The following is a 13,842-nucleotide window of genomic DNA, read 5'->3' on the forward strand; positions in this document are numbered from 1 at the left end:
CGTGACACACCCTGGCATGCGCTCAATTAACTTCTGGGCCACATCCTGACTGATGGCAGCCCATTCTTGCATAATCAATGCTTGGAGTTTGTCAGAATTTGTAGGTTTTTGTTTGTCCACACGCCTCTTGAGGATTGACCACAAGTTCTCAATGGGATTAAGGTCTGGGGAGTTTCCTGGCCATGGACCCAAAATATCGATGTTTTGTTCCCCGAGCCCCTTAGTTATCACTTTTGCCTTATGGCAACGTGCTCCATCATGCTGGAAAAGGCATTGTTCGTCACCAAACTGTTCCTGGATAGTTGGGTTAAGTTGCTCTCGGGGGATGTGTTGGTACCATTCTTTATTCAGGGCTGTGTTCTTGGGCAAAATTGTGAGTGAGCCCACTCCCTTGTCTCAGGATGCTTTACTGTTGGCACGACACAGGACTGATGGTAGCGCTCACCTTGTCTTCTCCGGACAGGCTTTTTTCCGGATGCCCCAAGCAATCGGAAAGGGGATTCATCAGAGAAAATTACTTTACACCAGTCCTCAGCACTCCAATCCCTGTACCATTTGCAGAATATCAGTCTGTCCCTGATGTTTTTCCTATAGAGAAGTGGCTTCTTTGCTGCCCTTCTTGACACCAGGCCATCCTCCAAAAGTCTTTGCCTCACTGTGCGTGCAGATGCACTCACACCTGCCTGCTGCCATTCCTGAGCAAGCTCTGTACTGGTGGTGCCCCGATCCCGCAGCTGAATCAACTTTAGGAGACAATTGACCAGCACTTGCTGGACTTTCTTGGGTGCCATGAAGCCTTCTTCACAACAATTGAACCACTCTCCTTGAGGTTCTTGATGATCCAATAAATGGTTGATTCAGGTGCAATCTTACTGGCAGCAATATCCCTGCCTGTGAAGCCCATTTTGTGCAAAGCAATGATGACGGCACGTGTTTCCTTGTAGGTAACCATGGTTGACAGAGGAAGAACAATGATACCAAGCACCTTTTGAAGCTTCCAGTCTGTTATTCGAACTCAATCAGCATGACAGAGTGATCTCCAGCCTTGTCCTCGTCAACCCTCACACCTGTGTTAACGAGAGAATCACTGACATGATGTCAGCTGGTCCTTTTGTGGCAGGGCTGAAATGCAGTGGAAATGTTTTTTGGGGATTCAGTTTTTTGGGGATTCAGATGTTTTTTGCAAATTCAGTTCATTTGCATGACAAAGAGCGACTTTGCAATTAATTGCAATTCATCTGATCACTCTTCATAACATCTGGAGTATATGCAAATTGCCATCATACAACCTGAGGCAGCAGACTTTGTGAAAATTAATATTTGTGTCATTCTCAAAACTTTTGGCCACGACTGTATACATAAAATGCTTTTTATTTGTATGTCTGTTTACCTCTTGGGCCACCTACGGGCTTTGGTCCAGCCCCTGACTCACACAATTGACCAGTCACATTTATTTATTATGCAGTTTATTGAAAAATATCTATGTATCAGTTAACCAATCAAGGCAGGGCCCTCTAGTTACCCATGTGGGCCCCCTACCTCTTCTCCTCCCCCACCTGATGATCAGCAGAGCAGCAGCAGGCAGCAACAGCCTGTTGCAACAGCCTGTCTACACTTATTGATATCAGGCACCTAAGTCCTCCTGTGGTTGGCGGTTGCAGTAAAAAATACAAAATATATACTACTATAAAAGTGCATTTTGTTTTCTCTTTGCCCAGTAAGATGTTGTTGTTATGATAATGTTATCTGGCATAGGGCTGGCTAATGCTACCACTCTTTTTTCCCCTTTTTTCTATTTTACTGATGATTTTGAACCCCTGCACAGATGAAACCACTCTCTTGGATGAAACAATTCATCAGTCATCTCCCCCATCCTCACCTGCAGGTCCTCCTGGCTGGCTGAGTTAGTACTGTATAGCTTATTTCAGCCAATGCAAACACAACACTATTTAGGATATCTAGTTTATTCTGTATACTCACTCGCCTTTGAAAGTGGTCCCACAAAGGATTCTGTTTATAGTATCTGTAGGCTATCCAGTGCCTAAAAAAAACATCTAGACGTATCTACTAGACATACACAAAATTGTATTTATTTCACTTCCATGCTATGCAAAGATAAGTAGCATACATGTTTCTAAACTATTGCACCTGTTACTGAAATGGTTGTTCCAGTTTAGATGTTAGGTAGTCTCATTTATTCATCTTTCTAACCCTGGCAGTCATTCTAAAGGCAGATTGTGGGTTTGCATCTATTTCAAGTTATAAAACATCCCCAGTCAAGCTGGATTCCAAACAGACATCACTTTGCAAGCCAGCATAATGTGACTTGATGCTGGTTTTGCGGGTGACCAGCATATAATGGTGACCAGCTTATGTGTCCAAAACACAACAAAGGCTGGTCTCCAGCGAAAACACAAACGATGACTGGTCTCCAGACCATGCTGGTCTATGCTGTTTCTTTTCTGCAGGGACCCCTGACCTAGACACTAAGTCTACTGACATGACAACAATAGGTAGTCAACAACAGTGACATGACAGCCTGACAATCATAAAAGAGACATTACTATTGGAAATATGATCCTTTCCTTATGCAGTATGTTCTCGTTGGGAGAACGGAGGATGTAATGGTTGCTTTTGTGGAAGAAAGGTAATATTAAAAAAATCGTCCTGTGTAGAAGTATTCTGCCCCAGATCCTGTGGTTTTTGGTGGTGTTTTGGATAACATTTGTAAAGACGGCCCTCTATGGTAGGCATCCATCCATCCATTGTTGGATTGTCATGTCCTTCCTGAGAAGTATTAAGGGCCTGAGGGAAATGGAGGTTATTTTTTTTGTTCACTGGGGTTTGTGTAGACTTTGTAACAACAGCATAAAAACAAGAGATCCTAGATTGTATGATGCATCCCTTCCAGTGAGTGTATAATGTGTGAGAGCTGGAGGTGGATGTGATGCCGATATGATACACATGCAGCAACAGTAGTAGGCCTTTTAACCGTCACGCTGTGTAGGCCTAGGCTTTCCTCTCTGCATCTGATAAGCACCATCTGACACGGGGAGGGAAACATGTCACAAAACCGCCCACGCAGCACAGCCCTTCACTTCCTGTTTGTCATCAGGGTTATTCTGAGATCAGTTAGCTCCCTTTGAAGAAAAAAGGTCCGTTTTGGTCTGTTAGCGGTGAGTGACACAGAAATAAACACATTGGCGTTTGGATACCATCCTCATAAAAACATGAAATAAAGTGACAGGGGTATGTATTTAAATAAAAATATGAGGATAGTGGAACCTACGGTCTTGTCAGGGGGGTGCGAAGCATCAGGAGTCAGGTGCAAAATTGTGGTCTTTATTTACAGGTGCAGAAGGTGAATAAAGCTGGATCCAAAATATGTTGATGAACAACACTGAAATAGACTTTCAAAATAGTAACCAAATAAACTAAATGTCCAATTAACTGAAGCTACAGGCTTCTAAGGCAAAGCAACTTTAAAATAGGCAGAGCACCTAGCCTTTAACTTTTTACAGTGTCAATCATTCCTCATGCAGATGAGTCTAAGAGAGCTCGAGGACAACATGTCACTCCTGCCTAAGCTCTCCTGAACATCCGCATAGACTAGAGCAGGGCTGTTCAATTCCGGTCCCGGAGGGCCGAAACGCTTCTGTTCTTTTTCTTCTAGCTGGTAGTTAATTGCACTCACTTGATGTCCCAGGTTAGAATTAGTCCCTTATTAGAAGGAGAGGAGGAAAACCAGAAATGTTTTGGCCCTCCAGGACCGACATTGAACAGCCCAGGACTAGAGCAACCTGAAGGAAACAATGCCCAACCCCTAACACTGGGATAATCCAAAATCCACTTAAACAGGTATTTCATCATAATATTCCACTCAATAATCAATAATTTTTACTCATTTCAATATCAAAGGCCAATACATAATACACTACATGGCCACAAGTACAGTGCCTTGCGAAAGTATTCGGCCCCCTTGAACTTTGCGACCTTTTGCCACATTTCAGGCTTCAAACATAAAAATATAAAACTGTATTTTTTTGTGAAGAATCAACAACAAGTGGGACACAATCATGAAGTGGAACGACATTTATTGGATATTTCAAACTTTTTAACAAATCAAAAACTGAAAAATTGGACATGCAAAATTATTTAGCCCCCTTAAGTTAATACTTTGTAGCGCCACCTTTTGCTGCGATTACAGCTGTAAGTCGCTTGGGGTATGTCTATCAGTTTTGCACATCGAGAGACTGACATTTTTTCCCATTCCTCCTTGCAAAACAGCTTGAGCTCAGTGAGGTTGGATGGAGAGCATTTGTGAACAGCAGTTTTCAGTTCTTTCCACAGATTCTCGATTGGATTCAGGTCTGGACTTTGACTTGGCCATTCTAACACCTGGATATGTTTATTTTTGAACCATTCCATTGTAGATTTTGCTTTATGTTTTGGATCATTGTCTTGTTGGAAGACAAATCTCCGTCCCAGTCTCAGGTCTTTTTCAGACTCCATCAGGTTTTCTTCCAGAATGGTCCTGTATTTGGCTCCATCCATCTTTCCATCAATTTTAACCATCTTCCCTGTCCCTGCTGAAGAAAAGCAGGCCCAAACCAGGATGCTGCCACCACCATGTTTGACAGTGGGGATGGTGTGTTCAGCTGTGTTGCTTTTACGCCAAACATAACGTTTTGCATTGTTGCCAAAAAGTTCAATTTTGGTTTCATCTGACCAGAGCACCTTCTTCCACATGTTTGGTGTGTCTCCCAGGTGGCTTGTGGCAAACTTTAAACAACACTTTTTATGGATATCTTTAAGAAATGGCTTTCTTCTTGCCACTCTTCCATAAAGGCCAGATTTGTGCAATATACGACTACTGATTGTTGTCCTATGGACAGAGTCTCCCACCTCAGCTGTAGATCTCTGCAGTTCATCCAGAGTGATCATGGACCTCTTGGCTGCATCTCTGATCAGTCTTCTCCTTGTATGAGCTGAAAGTTTAGAGGGACGGCCAGGTCTTGGTAGATTTGCAGTGGTCTGATACTCCTTCCATTTCAATATTATCGCTTGCACAGTGCTCCTTGGGATGTTTAAAGCTTGGGAAATCTTTTTGTATCCAAATCCGGCATTAAACTTCTTCACAACAGTATCTCGGACCTGCCTGGTGTGTTCCTTGTTCTTCATGATGCTCTCTGCGCTTTTAACGGACCTCTGAGACTATCACAGTGCAGGTGCATTTATACGGAGACTTGATTACACACAGGTGGATTGTATTTATCATCATTAGTCATTTAGGTCAACATTGGATCATTCAGAGATCCTCACTGAACTTCTGGAGAGAGTTTGCTGCACTGAAAGTAAAGGGGCTGAATAATTTTGCACGCCCAATTTTTCAGTTTTTGATTTGTTAAAAAAGTTTGAAATATCCAATAAATGTCGTTCCACTTCATGATTGTGTCCCACTTGTTGTTGATTCTTCACAAAAAAATACAGTTTTATATCTTTATGTTTGAAGCCTGAAATGTGGCAAAAGTTTGCAAAGTTCAAGGGGGCCGAATACTTTCGCAAGGCACTGTATGTAAACACCTGCTCATCGAAAATCTCATTCCAAAATCAAATATGTAGTTGGTCCTCCGTTTGCTGCTTTAACATCCTCCACTCTTCCGGGAAGGCTTTCCACTAGATGTTGGAACATTGCTGTAGGGACTTGTTTCCATTCAGCCACACTAGCATTAGTGAGGTGTGGCACTGATGTTGGGCGATTAGGCCTGGCTCGCAGTCGGCGTTCCAATTCATCCCAAAGGTGTTCGATGGGGTTGAGGTCAGGGCTCTATGCAGGCCAGTCAAGTTCTTCCACACCGATCACAACAAACCATTTCTGTATGGAACTCGCTTTGTGCAATGGGTTATTGTCATGCTGAAACAGGTAAGGGCCTTCCCCAAACTGTTGCCACAAAGTTGGAAGCACAGAATTGTCTATAATGTCATTGCATGCTGTAGCGTTCAGATTTCCCTTCACTGGAGCTAAGGGGCCTTGCCCGAACCATGAAAAACAGCCACAGACCACATCCACCAAACTTTACAGTTTACACTATGCATTCGGGCAGGTAACATTCTCCTGGCATCCGCCAAACCCAGATTTCTCCGTCAGACTGCCAGATGATGAAGCGTGATTCAGAGAACACGTTTACACTGCTCCAGAGTACAAAGGCGACAAGCTTTACACCACTCCAGCCGACGCTTGGCTTTGCGCGTGGTGATCTTAGGCATGTGTGCGGCTGCTCGGCCATGGAAACCCATTTCATGAAGCTCCTGACAAACAGTTATTGTGCTGATGGTGCTTCCAGAGGCAATTTGGAACTCGGTAGTGAGTGTTGCAACCGAGGACAGATGCTTTTTACACGCTATGCGCTTCAACACTCGGCATACCCATTCTGTGAGCTTGTGTGGCCTACCACTTGGCGGCTGAGCCGCTGTTGCTCCTAGACATTTCCACTTCACAACAGCAGTACTTACAGTTGACCAGGGCAGCTTTATTTGGCCAGAAATTTGACAAACTGACTTGTTGGAAAGGTGGCATGCTATGGTGGTGCCACGTTGAAAGTCACTGAGCTCTTCAGAATGGGCCATTCTACTGTTAATGTTTCTCTAGGGAGATTGCATGGCTGTGTGCTCGATTTTATACAGCTGTCAGCAACAGGTATGGCTGAAATAGCTGAATCCACTAATTTGAAGGGGTGTCCACATACTTTTTTGTATATTCAGGCAGGTAACCTCGAGGTTAGAGCGTTGGGCCAGTAACTGAAAGGTCACTGGTTCGAAATACCAGAGCTGACAAAGTGAAGAACTGTTGCTGGGCCCTTGAGCAAGGCACTTCACCACAATTGCTCTAGGGGTGCTGTACAATGGTGACCCTGGCCATGACCCCACTCCCTGCGGTTGTCTAAGGGGAAGTTGGGATATGCAAAAACACATTTCAATCACATACGTGTGTGACAGGACAAATATAATCACCCACCCAAATTAATATTATTTATTCATCATATAATCCAGAATATCAGTTCAATAATCGAAAAATAAAGATATTAAGAAAACACAAACATAGAATATTTTCATTACTATGCTCACTCACCTGCTGGATATCTATGGACATGACCGGCGCTCCCTGATCAGTCCACAAGCAATGCACGGCGGTGAGTACAGGTCGGCGACACAAAGTAACTTTCAACTATACACAATGTTACAATTTTTTGTATCGCCTGTGATCTTTTATGCAACAACTGTAATGCATGTTAAGGCTCTAACAACAGGATCATGCTTATACACACAAGGAAATGACTCACAGAAATGTTTGCAAACATTTTCCATATGTGTTTGGCACCAATGAGGGGTTAGCAATGGAGTGAAATGTCCCACGTGACAAGCACTCTTCAGTCAAGTCTGACTGTTACAGTAATCATCATTAGGCCTGGGATTAAATACACCCACTCTCACTGATCAGAAGACTTTGATAGAGATGTTTTTGTTGTTTCTTACTTAGAGTAAGTCCATGTGTGCAGTGCATGTCTGTATTTGAATTGAAATAATGTGGATTTGTTTTTTTTGGGGTGGGGGGGGGGGTTCTCCTCTTATTTCTTTGTGGAATCCCTCTGGCTGTTCTGTTTAATGTTTTGCATGTTACTGCTTTAAAAAAAATAAAAAAAAATAACAAAACATCTGCATGGCACCAATCGTGTCAAGCCTGCCCTATCCGCCACAAAGCTGTCCACTGTTGCTTTGGAAGTGTTAAAGGATGACATAAAGGAAGCAGTACAATTTTATTTTCCAGATGAGACTTTTGTTCAGATGGCAAACACACTTTCCTGCAATGGTACCAACTCCTCGGTTGGAATGATCCTAACCTACGGATCGGATCCACTGGAGGTCTACCAGACAGTGTTGAAATACTTCTAATGATTGTTGTTCATGGTGAATTTGCTTTTACTTCCAAGTGTCAGAATGCTTGGTATAATGAGCACCTTACAGGGTTTGAGCTGTAATCCACACAGAAGCTTAACGTCATTGAGCGAAAGGAATTGGCAGACATCTACCCACTAACAGCATACGCTGTAGGCCAAAAGCACATGGTAACCCTGACGCATCATATTTGCCTGCAATATTAGGTAAATATATTTTTTAATTAAATAGTTTTAAATGTGGTGATGCTCCAAATACTCAACTAGTCTGAAGAAGGCCAGTTGTATTGCTTCTTTATTTAGCTCAACAGTTTTCAGCTGTGCTAACATAATTGCATAAGGGTTTTCTAATGATCAATTAGCCTTTAAAATTATAAACTTGGATTAGCCAACACAGTTGTGCACTGGGGCCTTCCACTCCTCTTCCTATTCTGGTTAGAGCCTGTTTGCACTGTTCTGTGAAGGGAGTAGTACACAGCGTTGTACGAGATCTTCAGTTTCTTGGCAATTTCTTGCATGGAATAGCCTTCATTTCTCAGAACAAGAATAGACTCACAAGTTTCAGAAGAAGGTCCTTTGTTTCTGGCCATTTTGAGCCTGTAATTGAACCCACAAATGCTGATGCTCCAGATACTCAACTGGTCTAAAGAACGGCAGTTTTAATTTTTCTTTAAACAGCACAACATTTTTCAGCTGTGCTAACATAATTGCAAAAGGGTTTTCTAATGATCAATTAGTCTTTTAAAATGATGAACTTGGATTAGCTAACACAACGTGCCATTGGAACACAGGAGTGATGGTTGCTGATAATGTGCCTCTATACGCCTGTGTAGATATTCCATAAAAAACCTGCCGTTTCCAGCTACAAAAGTAATTTACAACATTAACATTGTCTACACTGTATTTGTGATCAATTGTCAATTCCTGTTTAAAAAAACAGCTTTGTTTAAAATTTTACTCCATATACACTACTGGATATCTGAGATTATTTGTCAGATGCAAGCTATCTGGATGTCACTTTACCTAAAGAGGCAAGGTGGAGTTATACCCAGAATGTTTATACCTGTCAAAATAATATGTCCATACGGGCTTCGCTAATGCATATGGAGTCAGGTTTAAGGGACAATTTGGCATAGATTTTGTAACAATATGTGCAATATATGTTTTGAAAATGTTTTTGTTATTTTAAAACAGTTTGAATGAGGGTGTATTTGGCGAGACAGTCTACAGAGGTGAGGGCTCTGGGTGTGTAGTGCCTGGAAAACAACCTCTCACTCAACGTCAACAAAACAAAAGAGATAATTGAGGACTTCAGGAAACAGCAAAAGGTGCACCCCCTATCTACATCGACGGAGTACAGTGGAGAAGGTGGAAAGCTTCAAGTTCCTTGGCGTACACATCACTGACAAACTGAAATGGACCACCCACACAGACAGTGTGGTGAAGAAGGCGCAACAGAGCCTCTTCAACCTCAGGACTCTAAAGAAATGTGGCTTGTCACCTAAAACCCTCACAAACATTTACAGAGGCACAATTGAAAGCATCCTATTTGGCTGTATCACCACCTGGTACATTCAACTGCACCGCTCGCAACCGCAAGCCCCTCCAGAGGGTGGTGCGGTCTTCCCAACACATTACCGGGGGCAAGCTACTCGCCCTCCAGGACACCTACAGCACCCGATGTCACAGGAAGGCCAAAAAGATCATCAAGGACATCAACCAGCCGAGCCACTGCCTGTTCACCCCGCTATCATCCAGAAGGCGAGGTCAGTACAGGTGCATCAAAGCAGGGACCGAGAGACTGAAAAACAGCTTCTATCTCAAGGCCATCAGTCTGTTAAACAGCCATCACTAGCACATTAGAGGCTGCTGCCTATAGGCATAGACTATAAATCACTGGCCACTTTAAGGAATGGAACACTAATCACTTTAATAATGTTTACATATCTTGCATTACTCATCTCATATATACATACTGTATTCTATACTATTCTACGATATCTTAGTCCCTTAATGTTTACATATCTGGCATTACTCATCTCATATGTATATACTGTTTTCTATACTATTCTACGGTATCTCATTCACTTAATAATGTTTACATATCTTGCATTACTCATCTCATATGTACATACTGTATTCTATACTATTCTACGATATCTTAGTCCCTTAATGTTTACATATCTGGCATTACTCATCTCATATGTATATACTGTTTTCTATACTATTCCACTGTATCTTAGTCCGTTCCGCTCTGACATCGCTCGTCCATATGTATATAGTCTTAATTCATTCCTACTTAGATTTGTGTGTATTGGGTATATCTTGTATAACTTGTTAGAAATTACTTGTTATTACTGCACTGTCGGAGCTAGAAGCACAAGCATTCGCTACATCCGCAATAACATCTGCTTATCACGTGTATGTGACCAATACAATCTGATTTTATTTGTAGTTATACCCAGAATGCTTACAGACTACAAAATAATGAGCTCTCCACAAATGCATAAGGAGTAGGGTTTAAGGGGCAATTTTAGATTGAAGTTTGAAGAAATGATACAATGCTAACATTTATTTTATTCAATATAAAGGTGTTGAAGTTTGAAGTTGAACACTGTTGTTTCTTTTTCATATTCCCTTGTATAGAAACAATACTTTTAGTAAATTATCCCAAGTATATTGAAGTGACTATTTGCACCAGCTTTTTAAGTATAGTTGTGCGTATATATTTGAGTAGTAGGAACCCAATTTAAATACATTTTACTCACCTGAGTACCATAAGTAACTGAGCAAAAAACATTTGTAGATAAAACGTAGAATATCAATTATGATACTGAGTAAATTCAGCAAATTAAACTTACAATATTAGTTCTGTAACTGATTACATTAAGTATATCAAACATATAACATTAGTTCTGGCACTTGAAGGACTTAAGCAGGTAAAAAGAAACTGTTCTGAACCTGATAAAATTAAGTTGAATGAAAGGAATTTTTGAGATATAGTTAATTGTTTGCACTTATTATATTTGAGTTTGTAATACACTCAAAGTTAAGTATATTATACTTAAAAGATCCTCCTTGTTGGATTTACTTTGCTGATGCAAAAAGTTACCAAAATGCTTTTAAGTAGAAGGGGCACAATATTTTTGTGTGTGTTCTTGTACTGTACTTGTCTATTAATGTTATTTATTAAGTCATATTTGTGTGGACCCCAGGAAGAGTAGCTGCTGCTTTAGCAGTAGCTAATGGGGATCCTAATAAAAATACTAAGTACTAAATTAAGGCCTTAGTGTCTGTTGGTTCTCTTTTCTCTTCACGCAGGGCTGTTAGTCTCTTTTCATTTGCTGTAAATTATTCCATAAAGGTACATGGTGTCACTAAGACCTGATAAGTGAGGGTGGGGGGAGGTAGTAGCTTGATCTGGAGTGAATCTCTTTGGATGGATTACATAAGGAAGTTGACGAGTGTTAATATTCTGTCCCAAATTGCCTGACAATATCAGAATCTTATTCCCGGGGTACTTCCCCTAGACCAGAAAGCTACCACGCATCAGGTAGATGGGATAGCTCGCTGCCTTGTCCTCTTTCACTGGAAGTCTGCAAAGCCGCCCTCCTTCATGCAGTGTGTTAAGTAGGTGTCATTTGATGTCATTTCTGCCTCTGGAGGAGGTTAGGTACACTGTGCATGGGTCCCGACAAAAGTTTGACTTAACCTTGTCCCCATTAATACAATACGTGGAGAGCCGGTCTTTTACTTAGTGTAACTTGCATGGTTTGGTAAGCAGGCATGTCTGTTCTAGTGGCCATTTCATCTAATAAGAATTTTTGTTTCCATTGTTTTTGTTTCTATTACTGTTTGTTTCTGTTTTTCATTCCTATTTAACTTACTTTTATAGATTCTTTGGAGGGTGGGTGGTTTGGGGGGGGGGAGGGAGGGGATGGACAGATGGATGGGAGAATGAGGGTTGGGGTTGTTCTGTTTTTGTTGTTATATCTGAAAATCTATAAGGTGAAAAAAAAAAAAATAATAATAATCTTTATCCCAAATACAGATAACTGCTAAAAATAAAGGAAACACCATCATAAAGTGTCTTAATAGGGCGTTGGGCCACCACGAGCTGCCAGAACAGCTTCAATGCACCCTGGCATAGATTCTACATTCAAATGTCTGGAACTCTATTGGAGGGATGCGACACCACTCTACCACATGAAATTCCATAATTTGGTGTTTTGTTAATGATGGTGGAAAACGCTGTCCCAGACGCCGCCCCAGAATCTCTCATAAGTTTTGAATTGGGTTGAGATCTGGTGACTGAGACACACACACACACACCCTTTAAACACCTTATGCTCTTATTACACCGGCCAAACCCTAACCTGGGTGACGCTGGGCCAATTGTGCGCCGCCCTATGGGACTGTCATATAGCCTGGAAACAAACCAGTGTCTGTAGTGATCCCTCTAACACTGAGATGCAGTGCCTTAGACAGCTGTGTCACTCGGGAAGCAATGCTTTCAATGGACTTTGTATCCCTCATTTAATCAAGTGTGTATTTGGGCATTTACCTGTGGATTGTGATTTGACTATTTCACTACACTGCTTTCTGTAATGTGTACTATCTTCCAGTAGATGTCAGCACATCATTACTGTTAGCCAGTACACACAGCAAATGACAACTCAAGTGTGTGTGCATGTGTTCTACTCAGGGCCGGCTCTAACCTTATGGGGGTCCTAAGTGCGATTTGTTTGGTTGGGGGTGGGGGGTGGCACAGCAGAATGGCTTTCCAAGAGGTGTTGAGTGTTCCTGAATGGTCCAATCTCCATCCTGATTTAAATCTGCAAAACAAAATGAAATGTTATCCCTTTTTAGATTTAATTTTAAGGAAGCAAAATGTGTAGACATTGTGTGTAGACATTCAATAGCACCTGTGTGTAGGTGACAGTATAATGTGTTGTGGGCTGTTGGGTCAGTAAGCTTACAGTGCCTGCTGATCTTAGATTCCCCCAAAGCACACTTCACTGTAAGTAGCTCAGTGTCAAAGAGCACTGCCTGAGAGAGACCACTTTATCTGACATTCTATAGTGACACACGTGTGTGCGCACGCACACACAAACACACACTAAAGGCTTTGGATTAGATTACTTTATACAACTGTCTCATTGTAAATGCATGGGGAAGTTTGGAACTGTAGGATTATAGGTTAATCCTTTATTGTCTGTTCCCCAATCCCATCACCTTCTCTTCCTCTCTGCCATCTGATTACTCTAATAGCTCTATAATAAGCTCTAAATAAAGCTTTGTGATGGTGAATAATAGTGGTCTAATTCCCTTCACTATATGTATTTTCACTTCACCACATGGCTTTGTGTTTGTGCTTCTCTCAGAGGAAGCAGAGGTGTTGTAGTTGGCTGGTTCTCCTCTCTGCTCTGCTCTCTCAGTGGTTATAAGGCTGTGTTGTAAAGGCTGATATTGTTCTGACTAGAGGTCAACCGATTATGATTTTTCAAAGCCGATACCGATGCCGATAATTGGAGGGCCAAAAAAAGCCGATACCGATTAATCGGACGATTTAAAAAAAATGTATTTGTAATTGTAATGATTGTCATTGGGAGAAGGAGAAGAGGACCAAAGAGCAGCGTTGTACGTATTCATGATGATTTTAATAAAGATGAATACTGGAACAAAAACAACAAACCGACAAACGAACAGGTCTGCAAGGTGCAACAAAAACACTAAACAGAAAATAACTACCCACAAATCATAGTGGGAAAACAGGCTGCCTAAGTATGGTTCTCAATCAGAGACAACGATAAACAGCTGCCTCTGATTGGGAACCATACCAGGCCAAACACAGAAATACAAAAACATAGAACAAGACATAGAATGCCCA

Source organism: Oncorhynchus mykiss, chromosome 4, assembly GCF_057628025.1.
Source record: "Oncorhynchus mykiss isolate SJ-2025 chromosome 4, ASM5762802v1, whole genome shotgun sequence".
Classification (NCBI taxonomy): domain Eukaryota; kingdom Metazoa; phylum Chordata; class Actinopteri; order Salmoniformes; family Salmonidae; genus Oncorhynchus; species Oncorhynchus mykiss.